Source organism: Musca autumnalis, unplaced genomic scaffold (assembly GCF_047663935.1).
Source record: "Musca autumnalis isolate F117 unplaced genomic scaffold, ASM4766393v1 scaffold_3, whole genome shotgun sequence".
Taxonomy (NCBI): Eukaryota; Metazoa; Arthropoda; class Insecta; order Diptera; family Muscidae; genus Musca; species Musca autumnalis.
In genome coordinates, this window is record NW_027411866.1 from 89121540 (window position 1) to 89143306 (window position 21767).

Below are 21767 nucleotides of genomic sequence, written 5' to 3' on the forward strand. Positions count from 1 at the left end.
TCGAATTACAAATGGAATAATTCGAATTACAAATAAAATAATTCGAATTACAAATAAAATAATTCGAATTACAAATGGAATTCTCGAATTACAAATGGAATGTTACAAATTACAACTAAAATGTTTCGAATTACATCTGAAAAAGGTGTAGAGTCTGCTTCAAATAAAATGCACCTTAAGAATTGATTATCATAAATGTTGCATACGAGGGCGGTTCGGAAACTTCTTAGCCTATCAATTAAAGAGAATAGTTAGTTTTTATTAATATAAACATTTTTATTTTTCAATATAATCTCCTGAAACTTCAGTACACTTAGTCCAACGGTTTTCTAGCAATTCTATCCCTTGATTAAAATAGTTTTCCTCAAGGTCTTCAAAATAGTAGTTTACAACTGTAATTGCATATTCATTTGTGGTAAAACGCTTGTCAGCAAGGAATTTTTTAGATTTGGGAACAAGTAAATGTCACTGGGAGCTAAATCAGGAGAATAAGGTGGGTGGTCAAGCAACTCGTACTTTAATTCGTTGATTTTAGCCATTGTTAAAACACTGTTGTGCGCAGGTGCGTTGCCTTGATGAAAAATTATTTTTTCTGTTGTAAGCCAGGACGTTTTTCTCGAATTTGTACATTTTATTGATCCAAAAGTTTGCAATAGTACTCTGAATTTATTGTTTTACCATTTTGCAGATAGTCAATCAATAAAATACCTTTGAAGTCCAAACAAGTAAAAAAGCATTAAGTTCGGCCGGGCCGAACTTTTCATACCCTCCACCATAAAATATTCATTCCTGTCCCCAACTTTAAGTGAGTACGTTAAAATGTCAGATAATGTACATAAAATGAAGCATTCGGGAGGCCCTTTGGTGCCTATATCTAACTGTTGACAATTTTTGGTGGGCTAGAAATTGGGAGGTACTGTTATATAGGGGTTATAATAAAATATGGGCCTATGTTGACAGTTTTTGAAGGGAGCCTTTAATGTCAAATAACTCCTAATTCGGTTAAAAAATTTAGCTAGATTCCTCAAAATATCGAAAATCGGTACATAACGTGGGAACTTCAACTGTCATTAACATCTACTTCGGAGGTATCTGGGCTATACGAAAATATGAACTTAAATGAACAATTTTTGTTGACTTTTAAATTTCAAATTACAGAAAGTTCGTCCAAAAAATAAAGCTAAGGTACGGAAAATCGGGAGGTTTGTTTTGGGGCTATACAAAAACATGGACCTACGTTCGGTTAAACATTTTAAGTAAAATCCTCAAAGTACCGAAAATCGGGAAGTATCGTTATATTGGGGCTACGTTGAGAATTGTTGATGCAGATGTGTGGTGACGACTACAACCTTCAAATGTCAAATTACAGTTAGTTCTGTTAAAAATTTTAGCTAAAATTGCCAAATTACTGAAAATTGGGAGTACCGTTACATGGGAGCTATATCCGAACATGGACCTATGTTGACAATTTTTGATGGAGAGGTGTTGTGACCACTAAGAACTTCAAATGTCAAATTACAGCTAGTTCGGTTTAATATTGTAGCTAAAATCATCAAATTACTGAAAATTGGGAGGTACCGTTATATGGGGGCTTTCTTGACAATTTTTGGTGGAGAGGTGTGGTGACCACTAAGAATTCGGTTAAAACTTGTTGGTAAAATTCTCAAAATACCTGAAATCGGGCGGTAACGTTATATGGCGGCTATTCCAAAACATGAAGCTATGTCCACTAGTTATATAAGATTATTGACATTAAGAACCCTAAATGTCAATTGATAGCTAAATCGGTCTGAAAATGTAGATAAAAACGTCAAAATGCCGTAAATCGGGGGTACCGTTATATGGGGGCTATACCAAAACGTGGACCTAGGTCCACAACTTTTGTTATATGAGTTTAGTTACACTTAAGAACCCTAAATGTCAAATTATGCCGTAAATCGGGGGTACCGTTATATGGTGCCTATACCAAAACCTGGACCTAGGTCCACAACTTTTGTTATATAAGTTTAGTTACACTTAAGAACCCTAAATGTCAAATTATAGCTATATCGGTCTGAAAATGTAGCTAAAAACGTCAAAATACCGTAAATCGGGGGGTACCGTTATATGGGGGCTGTACCAAAACGTGGACCTATGTCCACAAGTTTTGTCACATAAGTTTATTGACATTTAAGAACTTCAAATGTCAAATTATAGCATCATCGGTCTGAAAATGTAGCTAAAAACGTCAAAATACCGTAAATCGGGGGGTACCGTTATATGGGGGCTATACCAAAACGTGGACCTATGTCCACAACTTTTGTTATATAAGTTTAGTGATACTTAAGAACCCTAAATGTCAAATTATAGCTAAATCGGTCTGAAGATGTAGCTACAAACGTCAAAATACCGCAAATCGGGGGGTACCGTTATAGGGGGGCTATACCAAAACGTGGACCTAGGTCCACAACTTTTGTTATATAAGTTTAGTTACACTTAAGAACCCTAAATGTCAAATTATAGCTATATCGGTCTGAAAATGTAGCTAAAAACGTCAAAATACCGTAAATCGGGGGTACCGTTATATGGGGGCTATACCAAAACGTGGACCTATGTCCACAACTTCTAATATATAAGTTTATTAACACTTAAGAACCCTTAATGTCAAATTATAGCAACATCGGTCTGATAATGTAGCTAAAAACGTCAAAATACCGTATATCGGGGGGTACCGTTATATGGGGGCTATACCAAAACGTGGACCTATGTCCACAGCTTTTGTTATATAAGTTTATTGATACTTAAGAACCCTAAATGTCAAATTATAGCTAAATCGGTCTGAAAATGTAGCTAAAAACGTCAAAATACCGCAAATCGAGGGGTACCGTTATATGGGGGCTATACCAAAACGTGGACCTATGTCCACAAGTTTTGTTATATATGTTTACTGACACTTAAGAACCCTAAATGTCAAATTATAGCCAAATCGGTCTGAAAATGTAGCTAAAAACTTCAAAATACCGTAAATCGGGGGGTACCGTTATATGGGGGCTATACCAAAACGTGGACCGATATAGCCCATCATCGAACTTGACCTGCCTGCAAACAAAAAACGCATTTTCCCAAAATTTCAGCGTCCTATCTCCATTTTTGTGGATGCTAGAGTGATTACCACAGACGGACGGACGGACGGACGTGCTCAGATCGACTTAGAATTTTACCCTGATCAAGAATATATATACTTTATAGGGTCGCAAATGAGTATTTCAATGCGTTACAAACGGAAAAACAAACTTAATATACCCTCCATACTATGGTGGAGGGTATAAAAACCGTTGCCATAACCTTACCAGCCGATTGAATTGTTTTTGCCCTCTTTAGGGCACTTCCTCCAACTTCAGTCTATTGTTTGGATTGTTCTTTTGTCTCTGGAGTATAGTAGTGAATCCATGTCTCATCAACAGTTATGAAACGACGCTTAAAATCCATTTTATTTCGCTTAAAACGATCCAAACAAGCTTGAGAAATGTTCATTGTTATGCGTTTTTGATCGACTGTCAACAAATGCGGCACCCATCTTGCAGAAAGCTTTTTCATCTGTAGTTCTTAATGCAAAATTAAATGGACTCGATCATTTGAGATGCCCATGATATTAGCAATTTCACGCACTTTTATTCGTCGATCATTTAATACCATATCGTGCACTTTGGCTACAATTTCTGTTGTTGTTGCTGTTTTTGGACGTCCACTACGTGGTTCATCTTCAATGCTTGTACGACCACGTTTAAATTCAGCAACCAAATTTTTACTGTTGTATATGAAGGAGCACTTTCACCTAACATATTCACCATATCATTATGATTTTTTTGTCTAGATAAACCTTTTTTTATGTAAATATTTAATGACAGCAATCATTTCTAATTTTTCCATTGTAAAAAAATTGCGGATGCGTCTTTTTTGAACACCTGTTTCTATATGATGGAGTTGCCAGATCGAAACAAAATTTAACATGTGTTCATAACAGAGATGGAAGTTTCCAAAACACTTAACTTTTTTCTGTGTATACCGCGCTTTTTGTGCTAGGCTAAGAAGTTTCCGAACTGCCCTCGTACTTCTCATTCAATGAGCTATTCTGTGTACAGTAGTAGATGTTTAATGTGTTTCTATTGCTGACTGCAAGTATAAAATCTGACCTTAATCAACAATTCTAACAAAATGCTAAGACATTGCTTTAAATTCATCTGCCCGCCTACCCCATCTTGAGCTTTAATAAATATTCTACACATAAAATTGAAAGAGCATTAAACAGCCTGCAACTTAACTGGTCTAATGTATTTTATTTTAAAACCAAGCAAAAGTATTGCGACAAAATATGAAAATCTCTTTTGAGTGGCTTATCAACTTCAATCTCGAGGATGCTTAGTCTTCCCATCTGCGCCTTGTTGCTAAAGAACATTGTAGCTGACGCCGAATACACGGTGACATAAGAAATCACAACCACAAGCTGCGGTTTCACTTAATGGAAACCAAAACTGTTTACTCAAACCTACTGAATATATTTCCAAGTAAATACATACAAACATATTTAAATATTTGTATGTTTAAATCAGCCAGAAGAATGTGTCTTTAAAGCAACATTGACGACATCTAACTTCATACATCTTTGGAAAGTGAAGAGCTTAAATAGGAGTTATGCTAAATTTTGGTACTTGAACTGTGGGATTAATTAGAATTTAAAATATAGGCCCTATAAGGTTACTGCACTCTCTATGATTACACCCTAATCTTCTTATGACAAGTGTTAATACCCAGCAAAATATTCATTACAAAACACCCTACTCACCCATTGTTTTAACAAGGGCATGTCGCGCGAATCGTGTACATAGTTATTTTGTTTTGTCTGTTTTGGTTTATCACACTACTTATTTAAGTGGTCACAAAGTAATTACATAATTCGCGCGACATTCCCTTGTTAGAATAATGGGGGTTTTGTAATGAGTATTTTTACAGGGTATTTAATTTCCCACAATAACTACACTGCTGACTTCTACTAACCTCGAACGATCTCCCTTACCTAATGAATCAGAAATTCAGTATTACATATTGGCAAACTTATAGGAATATTTCTGCCCTATGTCTACCCGCGTTATGGTTTTATAACACTTTAATTGCTAAAGAGAAAAGCTCTAACAGGATTCAATCGTCCCATTGTGTTATTTTTAAAAAAATACGATATTGATACAGATTTAGGTTTAACGTAACTCCGTGTAGACGTTGCTTTATTCCTCGATACGATTCGTACCAAGTTTAACGTGAGTTCGTTTAGTCACAATTGTTCAAGGTTTTATTCACGTTACTTAACTTATTCACTTTACTTACTATCCACTCTACTTAATTCACGGTTTTCCTTTACTAGCAGATTGGTTTAATTCGCGGTCTGATTTTCAACTCACTCGCACACCTGCTATTCCCCGTATTTATACTCGCTCGCTGATGCATAGACTAGGATGTTCTCCAATGTTCAAGCTAAATTCTAACCAATTGGCAAATACACATACGAACAGATGGATGAATGTAAACAACAATTGGGACAGAGGTAATAAATATGACAGAGTAGAAGGGGTGAGAGTGAATGACGTCATAATGTGGATAAACCGAATGAAAAAAAAAAAACAATGGCAAAATAAATATAAGAAATAAAGCCTAAGCGATAATAGCATGATTGTAGTAAATTCAATACAGTAGTTTTTGTTGTAAAACTGACTTCAATAACGTAAAAGCTTAATAAAAATCTACGTTACAACTAAAACTAATAATTAACGGAACTTCATCCAAATGAAATTAAATCAATTTGTTATATTCGTAACAATATCAAGTATTTGGACCCGTTCCCTTTGCACCGTACATTACAAGGATGATCATTTATTACAAGAATGTATATTTTGTAGTTGAATCCTATAGGGCTTACTTCCCCCTTTGTCTTTGATCATTACTTCTAATAAGTGTCAACACCCTCAACTTAATAGTGATGAAAATATACAGCATTTGATATTTGCGACCCAAGAAAGAACTGCTGGTTTTGGTTTCCAGTGGACTGCTTGCAGGGCTGTCAGATTATTTTTATGAAAAATCGTCAAAATGACTATTTTAAAAATCTATCTATTTTTTAAAATCGTCAAAAATTAAAATACGGACATTTAGATGTATTTTTTATTGAAAGAAATATAAAATGGATATTGAAGTTATTAAATTTCAAATCAGTAAATTAAACTAGAAAGTTATTCATTTTGTATGAAAAGAGATCCGGAGACTCTACAATAGAGCTCGACGAAAAAAACAAGCTGTATCGTACAAAGCTTAAAGAATATAAGAAAATAACAAGAACAGCAAAGCGCTACTCATGAAAACTCTTTTGTGAGCAGATTGACAGCGTGAATGATGTATCAAAAATCAAAAATTTTCTATCGAAAACCCATACTCAAACCGAGATAATGGTAGATGATATGGGTAATAAGATGGAAACAATCGAAGACATTTTATGGCTTTTGATGTAGACGCATTTTCCGCCGAGCACTACGGCAAATGTAGGGATATCGGCAGATGGAGAAAATGCTGAGGACGAAGCACCAAACATTGATGAAACAATGTTTAAAAAATGCCATCAACAGTTTCAAACCTTTTAAAGCTGCGGGACCAGACCAGGTCTTTCCAGCTTTACTCCAAAAGGAGGTGGACTGTATTTCGTCCAAATTAGCTGGTATCTTCAACGCATGCTTAAAATTTGCGTATACTCCTATAGTCTGGCAGGAGGCGAGGGTAGTATTTATCCCCAAACCTGGAAAGGCTAGCTACGCAATTCCTAAGTCTTATCGCCCGATAAGTCTAACTTCTTTCTTACTCAAAACCATGGAACGTATAGTCGATACCATGATATGCTTAAATATAAACAACATGCATACGTTAAAGGAAGATCAGTGGAAACCGCTTTACATGAGTTAGTACACCACATCGAAAACACCTTCCACAAGAAGATGTATACACTGGCAGTATGCATTGACATCGAGGATGCTTTCAATAACGTCAGCACTGAAACCCTTATCCAATCCTAAGATAATTTTTATGTGGACCGGGTTCTTAGGAACTGGATAAGCAATATGCTAAGGAATAGGTGGATAAATTGCGGGCTACACGACGTAACGAAACGGGATAAAGTTGGTCAGGGAACGCCACTAGGGTGGATTTTGTCACCTCTCCTGTGGGTTACTACCATAAATAGCCTACTGAGGACTTTAACCAAAGAGGGGTTTGAACCAGTCTGTTATGCAGACGACGTTATAATACTTCTGAGGGAAAAGAACCCTAATTTGTTATGCAGAAGGGCCGAATCGGCCCTAAAACTTGCGTATAACTGGGTTAGACCAAGAGGTCTAAACGTAAACCCGGAAAAAACAGAAATATGCATTTTCACTAGGAAAACAAAACTGGGTCACATCGAGGAACCTTTTTTCCTTAACAAGACTATTAAGATTTCCAATAAGGTAAAATATCTGGGTGTAATCCTGGATAGGAAATTTAAATGGAAGAATCATATCCAAGAACGAGCCAAAAAAGGCGTAGGTGGTGCTATGAGGACAACACCAACGAGGGCACTAGAAACTATTCTATACATACACCCAATAGAAATTCAGATATGCTATGAAGCTGCCGTCCATTAGGCCGAAGGCGACAGACGAGTGGATCAAAAAGGACCACGTAACATACCATCAAAAAATTCTACAGGTAACAATTGGGGAGTCAATGGATAACGTTAATTCGGACCGTATACCTGAAACAATTGTAGTTGCCTCGTGTGAAACATTAATACCTGACAGAGAGTCGTGGATCGGCGTGACTTTAGCTGAAAAACCTCCTGGAAACTGCTGTTATACAGACGGCTCGATGATTGGGGGGAGAACTAGGACTTTTTATTGAAAAACCAGAGACCGAAATCTCTCCTCTGTTACCGGGTCACAATACGGTCCTTCAATCGGTCTGAACTGGTTTAATGCTAACTCGAGACCAACTACCGTTAACGTCCTTACGGACAGACAAAAGGGCAATCAATGCAGTAACATCCAAGACAGTAAAATCAGAAACTGTACTGGACTGCATAAATACGATAAACAATTATTCCCAGCAAGGAATCGTACGTATCATATGGGTACCAGGCCATGCGGGGATTAAAGGTAATGACAGAACAAATTCTCTGGCAAAAAATTTGAGGGAATTAGCAACAGTAAACTTAGACAGCGCCAAGCCTCTAAATGCGTCACGTCTAGAGTTAAAATTTTTTGCAAAACAGGTCCATACATCCCTATGGAATACAGAGGAGATAGGGAAAACCACTAAAATTCTCGGGGGGATCCAAACGAGGATAAAACTAAAAACTTAATATTATTAGGTAAGGCAGATATTAGTAGGCTAACAGGAATCCTTACTGGTCCCTTGGGCCTACAAGCTCATCTTCATAAAATTAACTGCGCAGATAACAGCTTATGCAGGGCATGCGGAGAGGACGACGAAATGTTGGAACACTTTCTTTGCCAATGTCCAGCTTTCGCAAATATCAGGTCCTAGTCTTTAGGGACCGACACTATACCAGGACTTAATCAGATAACGGTAAATGATGTTGAACAGTTAAGGGATTTTGTTAAGGGCACAGAATTCCTAAAATAATAAAGAGACCAAATATGACCCCTTCTTCAATTAGTCCAGAGTGCACAACAGGCCTATTCTGGCTTAAGTGTATGTCCATTGGACATGTGGCGACTTGCGCCCCTCTTTTCAACCTAACCTAACCTATTCATTTTGTAAATAAATATTTGATTCTAACATCTTTAACAAGACGGGTTTAATCAATGGGTCATAATAATTTGTTTTGTTAAATTTTAATTATTTTCAAACATATCCTCAAAATCCAAAAACCTTAGTTTGCCCTTTGCATATACACCTAAATATATTTGATTTTAATTAATATATTTGATTATTATTTATTTACCCACTTAGCGCTGACAATTTTTTTTTGCGAGAAAACTTAAATTTTTGTATGAAAATGATATTTTTGAGACTTTCAAAGCATTTAAAAAATCGGACCTTATTTTAAGAATGCCAAAAACTTTAAGGGGTAATGTAGGTATATTCTTAAATGACAATCCCTTGACTTTTCATTGAGACAGTTATTTTACTACATTCATAACAAGTTCTTGTATTTATAGTCCGGTCAAAATAGACATGCGTATAATGGGGAAATAGCAAAAATTCCCACAAAGCTGAATTTTTGAGGAGAGCTAGGGTTGGCCATTAGAAGCAAGGTCCTAAAAGTCCCCATCGATCCTATGTGTGCAAAACAAGTTATTAGGGGTCAAAGGTCATTTGTGGAGGCATTATTCAGTTTTTTTAATTTTTCTCAAAAACGGTAAGACTTAGCCAAAGCTGGCTTAAGTAAAAGTTGTAGATTCAAAAATTGTCTACAAGAGTTATCTTTATGATGTTTTTAAAAAAAGACTTACCATTTTCGAGATATCGCGATCTTAAAGTCAAATAAAAAGTTAGCCACGTAAGTACATTGAGAGGCGAACCGGTTAAAGTAACGACACTATGTGTTAGATACTTCCGTAAGCTTTCAAACGATATCCACTTTGCAGTAATCGGTTCAGTAGAACCGGGTCTAACCCGTATTTTAAATTTGGCCTTTCTGGTCGAATAACCGGCGAACCGGATCCGCAACCGTTGAAAGTTAAACATTTCCGTAATCAGCGCAACAATCCCTACCTTCGGACAAAACGTGAAAAAATCGAAGAGTTTTCGTTGGGTTAAATGGGCTATTTTTGCATAAAATGACTCTGACATTGAATAACTCTACTAAACACGCTCCGATTTTGTTGGAATTTTTTTAGAAGATAGCTATAACTTCGCTCTTCAAGAAAATATATATTTTTGAGGTACAGACCTGATTACTTCGCTTATTTTATCCGGTTCGTCTGAATATGTGCATATTTCCCTTATAAGTGCATACAGCTATATCTCAAGAATGGTTCCTTCTAGGAAAAAAATTATAAAGGTCAAACTTGTAGATAATTTTTCTGTCTACAATATTTACTTTAGTCACTTTTTGATTAGATCAATCGTTTTCAAAAAAATAAATCCGAAAACCTAAAAACCCTTAAATTTTGACCTTTGACCCCGAATAATTTTTTTGCACACAAGGGATCGATGGGGCTTTTAGGACATTGCTTCTAATGGCAAACCCTAGCTCTTCACTAAAATTCAGCTCTGTGGGAAATTTTGCTATTTCAATTTCTATTTTGACCGGACTATTATATGAATGAAACATTTATGGGATGTTTCAATTTTTCATCAAAAGGCGAATATTAAAAGAAAGTGAATTTTTGAATTGTTTGCGTTTCAGGTCAAATGCGTGGATATGCATACTCCAAATTAAATCTTATAAACAGACAGATAACAGGCAATACTAAAACAATATGCAGAAAACACAAAAATCAATTTTTGTTACCATTTTTTGTGATTTTAAGTGTGTTTACTATTAAAATCAAATACAAATATCTGATCATTCATGTTTTACAAAATTATTTACGACTGTATTAGTAATAACAAAAAATCGTAATTTTCAAATCAAATCGTCATTTATCAATTTTTGACCATAACATCTTCAAATCTGGCAGCCGTGGTAACTTGTGTAAAACATGCTTTCTGAAAAAAATAAGTAGGGCACATACGTCAACAAACGATTATTTTGGAAACTAAAACGCCTTTTTAAACGTTATTAATTATCCATAACGTAATCGCTTGTTGGCGCATGTGCCCTAGTTTCGAAAGCTCCCACTTCTACGCTGTATGTTTTATGTGGTCTTAGACGAATATTTCGAAGAATTGCTCCTTAATGTGGACGGTACAAACAAAAAATCTTTGCAACTAGGTTTTTTACTTTTGTCACTAAAAACAAAGAAAAAAACACTTTTATTTTTCAAAAGTCCATTCACCAGTTTGATTCGAACTTTCATTTTGATATTGCAACCAAATGTACAGATTACAAACTTTTTCGAACTTTCCTGCCTTATGACGACGAAGTTTTTGTCTCCTTCGAGTAACAATTGACTTTATACCCCTTTTTTACTAGCATAAATTTTTCCATCTAAAAATTGCAATTCAATGTCTGATTTGAAAATCGTGACAAATAAACTTTCAAAGCTATCGAAATTTTATTCTTATCCTTTTCGTTATTTCTTATTGGCGTTTTATTACAGAGAGATATGGGGCATAACCAACAGAACAAATGCCACCGAAAGTCTTTCTCATTCTGGCCATTGTTTGTCTCAATAAATATACCATAAATTATCGGCACGTTGGCAGTTTCACCCATATTTATGTGTGTGTATGTATGCATGTGGATTGGTAAAAGGAATTATAAAACTTCGATTATGTTCCTTAAGGGCTTTTATATTGCACATTTTATATCTCTTTTTCTTTGCATTGCCCCCTCCTCCAATTTAGTAAGGAAATATGCTGCACTACATTTATGATGTTCATCTTTACTCCAATTACTGGATCCCTTGAAAAAAGACACACAAACGAATTGAGTACTAATTTATATTTGTAGTCAATTCATTTTGTTCTTAATTCTTATTATCGGTGGCAATTGCATTTTATCGCTTTCTTCATGTCCATTTTAAATCCTTTCTTATTCCAGTTTTGACCGAAGGGGTAAAGTTAAACATTTCTTGGAAATTGCAGTCTCATTTATCTACTCGTGGATATTGTAGTTAGTTTTTTGTGTGGTTCCATGTATATACATAAACATATTGTTACAAGGTGACGAGGATTGAATTTAATTTAGATGAATTTCTGTTTATTTAAGACTTTGAATTATAATTGTAAACTTTTATCAAGCATTTACTTTATTTGAACCACAACAAGATTTTCCTCAGTATACTAAAATAGCGGATGTTTTCATTTCAGATTACCTTCCTCTAAATGTGGAGCATCTTTAACAGCAATCAATCTTTAACAGAAGACTTGTTCGCGGAAAAATCATTTTATTGACCAAAACATCAGGGCTTTTATACGAAATTTTGACGTTTCTCATATTTTTTAGAAAATGTTCCATCTCATCAGCATCCAAAGTACTCGATTATATCCGTCGAGGTTGTCTGTGTATAGAATAAGAAATATGACTAGAGTTTTGGGTTTTCCCGGTTTTTATCATTCCCGGGAAATGGTATTCACAAAATCGCCATTCACGGGAATCCGGGATTTCCCAGGAAATTTTAAAATACAGGGGTAGATCAATGTTTCCTAGATTTGTCATCAATTTTATCAGAGCAGGAGTAGCTGCCATCATTAGAGTATTTAGGACCATGCCAAAACCATGGATGTTAGGACTCGTATGTCAGATATATATTCACCGCACAATAGCCGTAGACTATCCCCGCATTTTCACATACAATATCAGGAACCTATGGCTTATACTGATGACGTTATTTTAGTTTATAGTAATAAAATACGAAACATTTTCCCTATATATATATATATATATATATATATATATATATATATATATATATTATATATATATATATATATATATATATATATATATATATATATATATATATATATATATATATATATATATATATATATACTAGCTGACCCGGTCCGCGTTGCTGGCCCGTTTTTAGTTTTCCGTGTAAACATTTATGACCCATCTACATATTCATATATCTACACCTTTTCAGATTCAATTCGAATCATTTTAGTTGTAATTCGAGAATTCCATTTTTAATTCGTAACATTTTATTTGTAAATCGAGAATTGCTTTTGTAATTCGAAACATTTCAATTGTTATTCGAACTATTCCATTTGTAATTCGAATTTATCTGTTTGTAATTTGAATTATTATATTTGTAATTCTAATTATTCCTTTTGTAATTCGACTTATTTTACTTGTAATTCGAACAATTTTTTTTTTTGTAATCCGAATTATTGCATTTATTCCTTTTTGTTCCTCCATTTTTTATAAATGGAATAATTCGAATTACAAATGGAATAATTTGAATAACAAATAGAATAGTCGAATTACAAATGGAGTAATTTGAATTACAAATAGAATAGTCGAATATCAAATGGAATAATTTGAATTACAAATAGAATAATCGAATAACGAATAAAATGTTGCGATTTTCGAACGTAGCTATGCATTTTTCTTGAAACTTCATAAAATAAAATGTTTAGCAAAACTCTTATGTAACTGTATCTCCAGATTTAAAATAGAAAATTCTTTTAAATATACCCTCCACCATAGGGTGAAGGGTATAACTAACTTTTGTTTCCGTTTGTAACACTTCGATTTTTTTTTGATCAGAATCAAAATGAGCTGAAATCAAGATACAGCCCGCAATATTTAACGTTGAACTTTGTAATTAGTTTCTCCTAGGATATTTGGTATTGGAAATGGGTTATACCGGTCCACGTATTGATATAATTCCCAAGGAACTGTACCACCCGATTTTCGCTATTCGCCATTAAATGGGATTTAGTCTTCCTTTGGGGTAAAACCATTCCCATTATGTTTTTGATAAAGCACCCGATGTTGGGTATTTTCAAGATTTTAGCCAAATTATTAAACTGAAATGGCTATAATTTGGTTTGTTGGTGTCCGTTGGGGGTCGTAAATACTCCTGAGGAGAATTGTCGCTACAGGTCCACTTTTTGATAAAGCTCCCATAGAACGGTACCTCATGATTTTCTATAGAAAGTTTTTGCCTAATTTTCCCACAGAAATGGTTGTTGTTGGTCTCCGTCGGGGGTCGTTAACATACCTGCAGTTCACGTTCTGATATAGCTACCATAGAGCAATTTGGAGGTTTCCCACCGTCATGGCTACAATTTGGTATTTAGTCTTCGTTGTGGGTAAAACACATTCCCACATAGACTATTCGGTATATGTTTACGTTTTTATATAGACTACATAGAACGGTACCTCCCGATTTTCAGTATAAGCAAGGTTTTAGCCGCATTATTCAACCAATATGGCTATATTTGGTATTTAGTCGCCCTTAGATGTTTTAGCCACATTATCCAACCGAAATGGCTAAAATCTGGTTTCAATATAAATTGTGGTGAATGGTGAAAAAGTTCGGCCACATTATCCAACCGAAATGGCTAAAATCTGGTTTCAATATAAATTGTGGTGAATGGTGAAAAAGTTCGGCGCGTTCGAACGTAACGCCGTTTTTATTTCTTGTAAGGAAATTGCTGATTCACTGAATACGTTATTATTTTAAGGTCCTAAACATGAAAACATCAGTGCTTCATGAAAAATGAATTCAAAATGCTAGTAGTGCTCTTGATCGAGTTATTCCATGCACTGAAGTCAACGTTCATGGCGTGTTTGCAGTAAGAATAAAGTTTTCAAAAATTGGACGTAATCGCGGCATTCTGCTTCCAAAACACCCATTAATGGCAGAGGCCACCATTGCTGATGTATTGAATACTAATATGTCTAATAATCTCTGAGATTTCGTTTTCGGTATTTTCCCACCTTATGAACCTACACACAAAATATCATCAAATTCGGTCCAGCCGATTCGGAAGTTTAATTTAGAACATCATGTCAGTCTTAAAGAACTTGACATACATTTAGATAGATTATAGATACACCGCATTGTTGGCCCGTCGCTTTAGTAACCAATGCTAATTTTTTAGACGTTTTAGTTATTTAACCATCTTTAAAATTAAGTTTTGCCTGATTTCTCAATCGATGTTTTTGGTCAAGCGACATTTAAAATTATCGGGGTTGATCGCGCACTTATTGAAGCCAGTGTTTATAGCGTTTTTGTAGTCACGCTTACTAAAATTAAGTATATTATCTATAATTATACAATATTGAAAAATTGGGCTGACCGCGATATTCCACTCCCGAGATGACCATTCAGGATGAGGACAATTATTACCACAGTATTGCAACTAATTTGTAAACAATACGTTCAAAAATATCTTTGATTTCATGTTTTCTTAAAACAGTATAAAAAGTAGCTAAAAACCTATTCTCAGACCTAAAAACTCCACATACAAAATTTCGTGGAATTCGGTCCAGCCGTTTCGGAATATATATATATATATATATATATATATATATATATATATATATATATATATATATGGGGATTTCTGAGTGAAATCGGACACTTTTTCAAGATGAGGTTTTTGATTTCCTTTATTTTTTGCTGTGGTGATGCTGCTGATTAACAAAACATTTTAGTACATTTTTAGATTTTTTTTGACTAACGGTTCCAGAGATATCGCGCCTTGAAAAAGTCGAATTCTGTAAAAACTACATGCAATGAAATACTCATAACTTATTTAATATTGGTCCAAATTGAAAAAATCTTTTTTTGTATGTTTTGTTGTTTTATCAGCTATTAAATAAAAAAATAGCAAAAAGAATTGCACAGTGGGCTTGGATGCTATTTTCGCGATTTAATATTTAAAATCAATTTTTAAAGATGTTCGACCCCTTCGATTTTCTTTAAATTTTTTGTATTAAACTACGTTCAATTTCAAAAATTTTAAGTCCTATGTGGTAATGGGATTCGGACGATTACTATTTTTTCTGAATTTTTTAAAACTTGTCAATTAAATTTTTCCTTAATACCTTTGTCCAAAATTTGTATTTCCTGTATTTTTGAAGCTAAGAGTACATATTTATCATTATATATTATATATTTATCATAAAAAATAGAAAAAAATGCACAGTGGGCTTTAATGGAATTTTCGCTGATGCATTTTCAAAATCGAAAAATGACGCAGTTTTTAAGATGTTTGAGATAAATTCATAAATATAAAATCAAAACATATATTTATAAATGAAACTTTTAATATTTATAAATGAAACTTTTAATTTTTTTAACAAAATAATTTTTTTCCATTTGGACCAATATTAAAGAAGTTATGAGTATTTCATTGCATGTAGTTTTTACAGAATTCGACTTTTTCAAGGCGCGATATCTCTGGAACCGTTAGTCAAAAAAAATCTGAAAATGTACTAAAATGTTTTGTTAATCAGCAGCATCACCACAGCAAAAAATAAAGGAAATCAAAAACCTCACCTTGAAAAAGTGTCCGATTTCACTCAGGAATCCCCATATATGTATATATATATATATATATATATATATATATATATATATATATATATATATATATATATATATATATATATATATATATATATATATTAAGGACCATATTCTGCCGTTTTTATTCACATTTTCGTTTTCTGCGGTCACAAAATACATTTTAACTCTAAACGAGAAAATTAATAAAAACATTTTATTGAAGTTTTTTGATAATAAATTCTTTCAGAAGATTATGTGTGCTCGATCCAAACAGTTTTTGAAATATATATATATATATATATATGTATTTACTGTTTGGATCGAGCACACATAATCTTCTGAAAGAATTTATTATTAAAAAACTTCAATAAAATGTATTTTGTGACCGCAGAAAACGAAAATGTGAATAAAAACGGCAGAATATGGTCCTTAATCATATATAAAAAGCGAAAGCATCTGGAGATGTTAAATATAATAGCTACAAATTTCTTTTGTTCAGAGACTCATAATAAAATTTGATTTGGAACATTTCTTCTTTTGACACAACCCCCACTCACAAGAGTGAGGTAGTTTAGGAGATTTTGCCTCACTATGGGATAAATTTTAATTAAGAGTCTAAAAGTTTAACAAATAATTTCTACCTATAATATCTAATTTTGTAACGTCATTTTCTTAACAAAGTATTTTACTCAGATATCTTGCTTGTTCTGGGACTTACAATGAAATTTTGTGTAGAATATTTCTTCTTTTAACACCTTTCGTCTAGACCTAAATTTCATGTTACTTTCATGCATCAACTCGAAAAAAGAACAAAACAAATTCATTCAAAAAATATTTGGGTATTTTGTTGGCAAACTTGATGTATATATTTTCTTGATATATATTGCAAATACATATTTCATTTATTCGACGACTATATTGAAATTTGATGGAGATTAATTCTGTCTTTGTCGTCTTCTATCTAGAATGAACTTTTGTGGGACAAAACTTAATAAACTCAGATAAAGTACAACATTAACCCTAAAACGTGATTTTACTTTTGGCAGATTCCTGGCGTTTAGGTACGATTTAAAGTTTTGGTGTATTCGGGGACCTATAGTAAAATGTTATGACAAATAATTTTGTAGAATATTTTGATCTGATACGATCACATTTTAAAGGAGTTTTTAAAAGTTGTTGAAAAAAGGGACCAAAAAGACCCCTTTAGTGACTCGCATGAGGGTTAATTTTTTCATAAAAACATACCCCGCATTATTGTCAGCAATATTGCCAAAGACACTTTATACCTAAAATGAAGGATTCCAATGAATCTGATGTCGAATATTTCAAAACCTGTAGAATTGAGACGAACTTGCCACGCCTATTTAGGTTACTTCCCGACGTAAACTTTCAAATCGCTGATACACGTGCCTTCTTTTTTTCGGCCCTCTTTCATAATCTGTGCGGGATTTCTTGCAATTTTAAAAAAAGTTCGATTTTGTTCACTTACGGTAAAAATAATATATTTCACACACATCTGTACCATTATGGGCCAATTTACGGATCGATATTTCAAGGATATAGGGATAAAGTGCCAAAATATTCATTATGGTCCACATCATTAACGATAAAAATTAAATATCTCAGTATTTTAAATGGTAGATCAGACTATTCTGATGCCTGGGAGTATTTAGGCATGGAAATAGCATCAGAAGGACATTTATTTCACAAAGATACCCAACTTTTTGGCGGTTTTTTGACTCAAGTTTACTGAAAAGTGTATTTTAAGATGAATTATATTCAAACATATTTTTATCAGTCCACAATATGCTCCGCCACAATGAGTATGGGTAGTAAATGATTTCTATTGAAAATCTAATTGACAATTTTTGTAGCTATGCTCTAACCAAACCAGTGGAATAGCAAAATATGACTTCAAATTATTTTTCTTTTTCTAATGTCTAGAGATTATGGTTTTGACATCGAAATTGCTCGGAAGATGAGGATTTGTGTGCATAACCTGAGTGCAACTTCTGTAATTTCTCATTTTCTGCCTAGATCGTGGATATTTTACAGCGTTTTTTATATTTTGATATTTATTTGTTACAAAATGAAAAGATAGAGCAGCAATTTCCAATCATTAGCTACATTTATCACCGAAACTATCATTTTAAATTCCGTTACAACATTTGACACCAACATTCCCTATTTTGATTTAAAATCTATGACTGTCAAGTAAATTTTTACTTAAATTTTTACAACCTCACAGGCAACTGTGTTGGTGTTCTTTTCAACTCACAGAATTCGAAGAATTCTTAGTTGATACGTGCTGACATGTTGCAAAATATTTTGATTTTGGTGTTTCTTTGGAAAAGCCGAAAAGTGAGTGTGATTCTCATTCATATGAGAATACTAGACACTTAAAGAGTTCGGTTTTTCATTAAAAAGGCATCATTTCAAAAACTGAGAAGCCAATTGATAATTCCCTTCGCCGGGATGAAATCATGATATTGGTAGCGATCAGTAAAATTTTGCAACATTGTCAGTTCGTTTTGAAAAACATTACTCTCTGTAATAGAGGGTAATAAATGAAGTTGAGCCAATGGGGGAATACTCCACTCAAACAATCGAAAATGAGATTGATCTTCAACAATAAACAAAACAAACAAAAAACAGCCGAGGCACGGGCGAATGAATGGAGCTTTGTTAAAAACAAAATTCCATAACAACCTCACAGGCAACTGTGTTGGTGTTCTTTTCAACTCACAGAATTCGAAGAATTCTTAGTTGATACGTGCTGACATGTTGCAAAATATTTTGATTTTGGTGTTTCTTTGGAAAAGCCGAAAAGTGAGTGTGATTCTCATTCATATGAGAATACTTGACACTTAAAGAGTTCGGTTTTTCATTAAAAAGGCATCATTTCAAAAACTGAGAAGCCAATTGATAATTCCCTTCGCCGGGATGAAATCATGATATTGGTAGCGATCAGTAAAATTTTGCAACACTGTCAGTTCGTTTTGAAAAACATTACTCTCTGTAATAGAGGGTAATAAATGAAGTTGAGCCAATGGGGGAATACTCCACTCAAACAGTCGAAAATTAAATTTTAATAATTTAGCTAAAGCAATTAATTTTGGTACCAAAAGTAGCACAATTATGACGTGTCAAAATACTCAAAGGTCAAAGAAAACCTGTAATCTGTTAATATCCCGTTTTATGAATGCTGACAATAATTATATGCATTTTAAGACAAATGTAGATTTTGTCAAAATAATTATGCCAGGGACTGTATATGAAATACGATACCACCGGGTCTATTTGTTAGAGACCCAGAGCAAATTTTTCAGAGCGCTCCGTTTCGAAAAATGGTTGACACGTTTTCGTTCCATCGAAATGAAACGAAATTTAGCATCAGCCACCTTGTTGTCCGGATTTAACCCACACTGGCCATTTCCATTATTAAAAACAAAGAAATCACTCGATGGAAAGAAGTTATCAATAAGAAATTCCTATTTTATGGGCCTCGAAAATCGTATGATTTGAAAAGTATGTTCTGCTTCAAAAATTGCTTCAAAAAATTTGACTTTAAAATAGAAAATATTCTGTGGCACTTATATGAAGCAGGACAAAAACGCGTCGTTATGGCCCAAGTTTTTGTTGCGACTCTTATAACGTTTGCTCTGATTAAAGTTAGTTTCAAATCTTTTTTCATTTCCTGATTCTGTAAAATCGAATTCTGACGAACATATAATTCCTCATCATAGCTTCTTAACTGATTACATAGTTTATACATTCATTCAGTGTCAGTTATGTTAAATGTAAATAGATATTTTCCGATTTCCCGGGAAATATGATTTTGTTCCCCGGGAAAATCCCATAGCCAAAAAACAGAGATTTACCGGGAATTCCCGGTGCGGGATTTTCCTACTGATATTCCGAGATGTTTCAATTATATGCCAATTTAAGCCCTTCATTATTTCGGTGTCCGCGGAATTATTTATAGGTTTTGTTTGGTGAATAATGGTTAGATAATCCTGCTCTTTCGAATGAAAAACTTTAGCGGTAATATTTCAACATTTCGCTAAAATAAAATGATTGTTTCATGCCACAATGGTCTCAAATCCAAATTTTCTGGCCAAAACTATTTCAACGTCCATTTTGTATTGAAATTGATTATTATTTATAATAAATTTGTACAAACAGCAATTCTTACGTTTTATCGACCAAAATGACTAAAAACTGCCAACATTTGTTGAACAGGGTGGTCCCGCTGTGTGGGGTCTAAACCAAAACATTGACCTATGTTAATAATTTTTGGTACAAAGGATTCATATCTTCCAAGAGGTCAAAATACCAAATTTCAGCCGAATCGGTCATAAAGCGTCGCTAAAATCCACAAAATATCTAAAATCGGACGGTACTTTTATGTGGGGGCTATGACAAAAAATGGAATATTTTCAAAAAAATTATACATACTTGTTTTCTACACACTGAAACCCTTAAATATGAATTTTAAGGAAAATCGGTTGATAGATGTGGGTATTACCGTTCTATTTCAATTGCATACTACGTACAGTCATAACAGGTATTTACAAAAAATTCTCCCATCTTAAAATAGAAAAATCCACTTTATTTTAACTGTGGCAAATTTGAGCACTATTTGACTTCTGAATTTATTAGTACAGACCCCCTTGCTAGCTTCCAATTTCGATTTGGAGGTGGACATATTTGGACATTTTTTAAAAGTTTAAATATATTTAAAAAATATTTGTAAAAAATAATTTTTAATAAATATAAAAACATTGATTTTATTACGCTAATTTTACAAATTTCTTAATTCTTTTTGTAAATATTATGAAAGTACTTACTAACAGCTTCCCGATTCATAATAACTTTGGTCTCACTTCTGTATGTTTATGCAGCGACGCTATACAACAAAAATTGTATATTTTACAACACAAAGTCTGTTTTATTTTTACATAAAAAATTGTCAACGCCAATCAACGAATATTAACGTTATTTACAAAAACTAATTATTTTCAGATGACTTGACATGTTTTTTATTATTCTGAGCAAAAAAAATTAAAATTTCGAAACTTCAAAAATGGGGTTTTGGCCAAAAATTTCCTCATTGAAACCAATGTGCATGCTAACGACCAAAAATAAATGCCTACTTTTCATAGTACTATCGTAAAAATGATCAGAAAGACATTTTGAGAAAAGCTAGAAACATAATTGTTTCTGTGTTTGACACGGAACATCATTGACTTTAAAGACAAGATTAAAAATGTAAATTCATTCGTTTTGGGACAAATAAGCTAACATTAACAACAATTTAGGTGTTCTATTAAATGTTTTGAAAACTAGACTTGCCGGAACAGAATTGAGAACTGAAAAGAAAAGAGAACTGGACATATTGCCGAATGTAAATCATATTTAGCATGAAAGCAATAATTCTAAAAAAAAAAAGAATTAAATTTCTTTTATTTTTGCATTGCGCATTACAATGCTCTACGAACGAGTTGTTTTTCGTACACGAAAAGCGCGCAGTTTATTGAAAAGTCTGCAGCTTTTGGTACCATTTTTACACACTCCGCCATGAGTTTACTAAATTTGTAACTTCTTGAAATA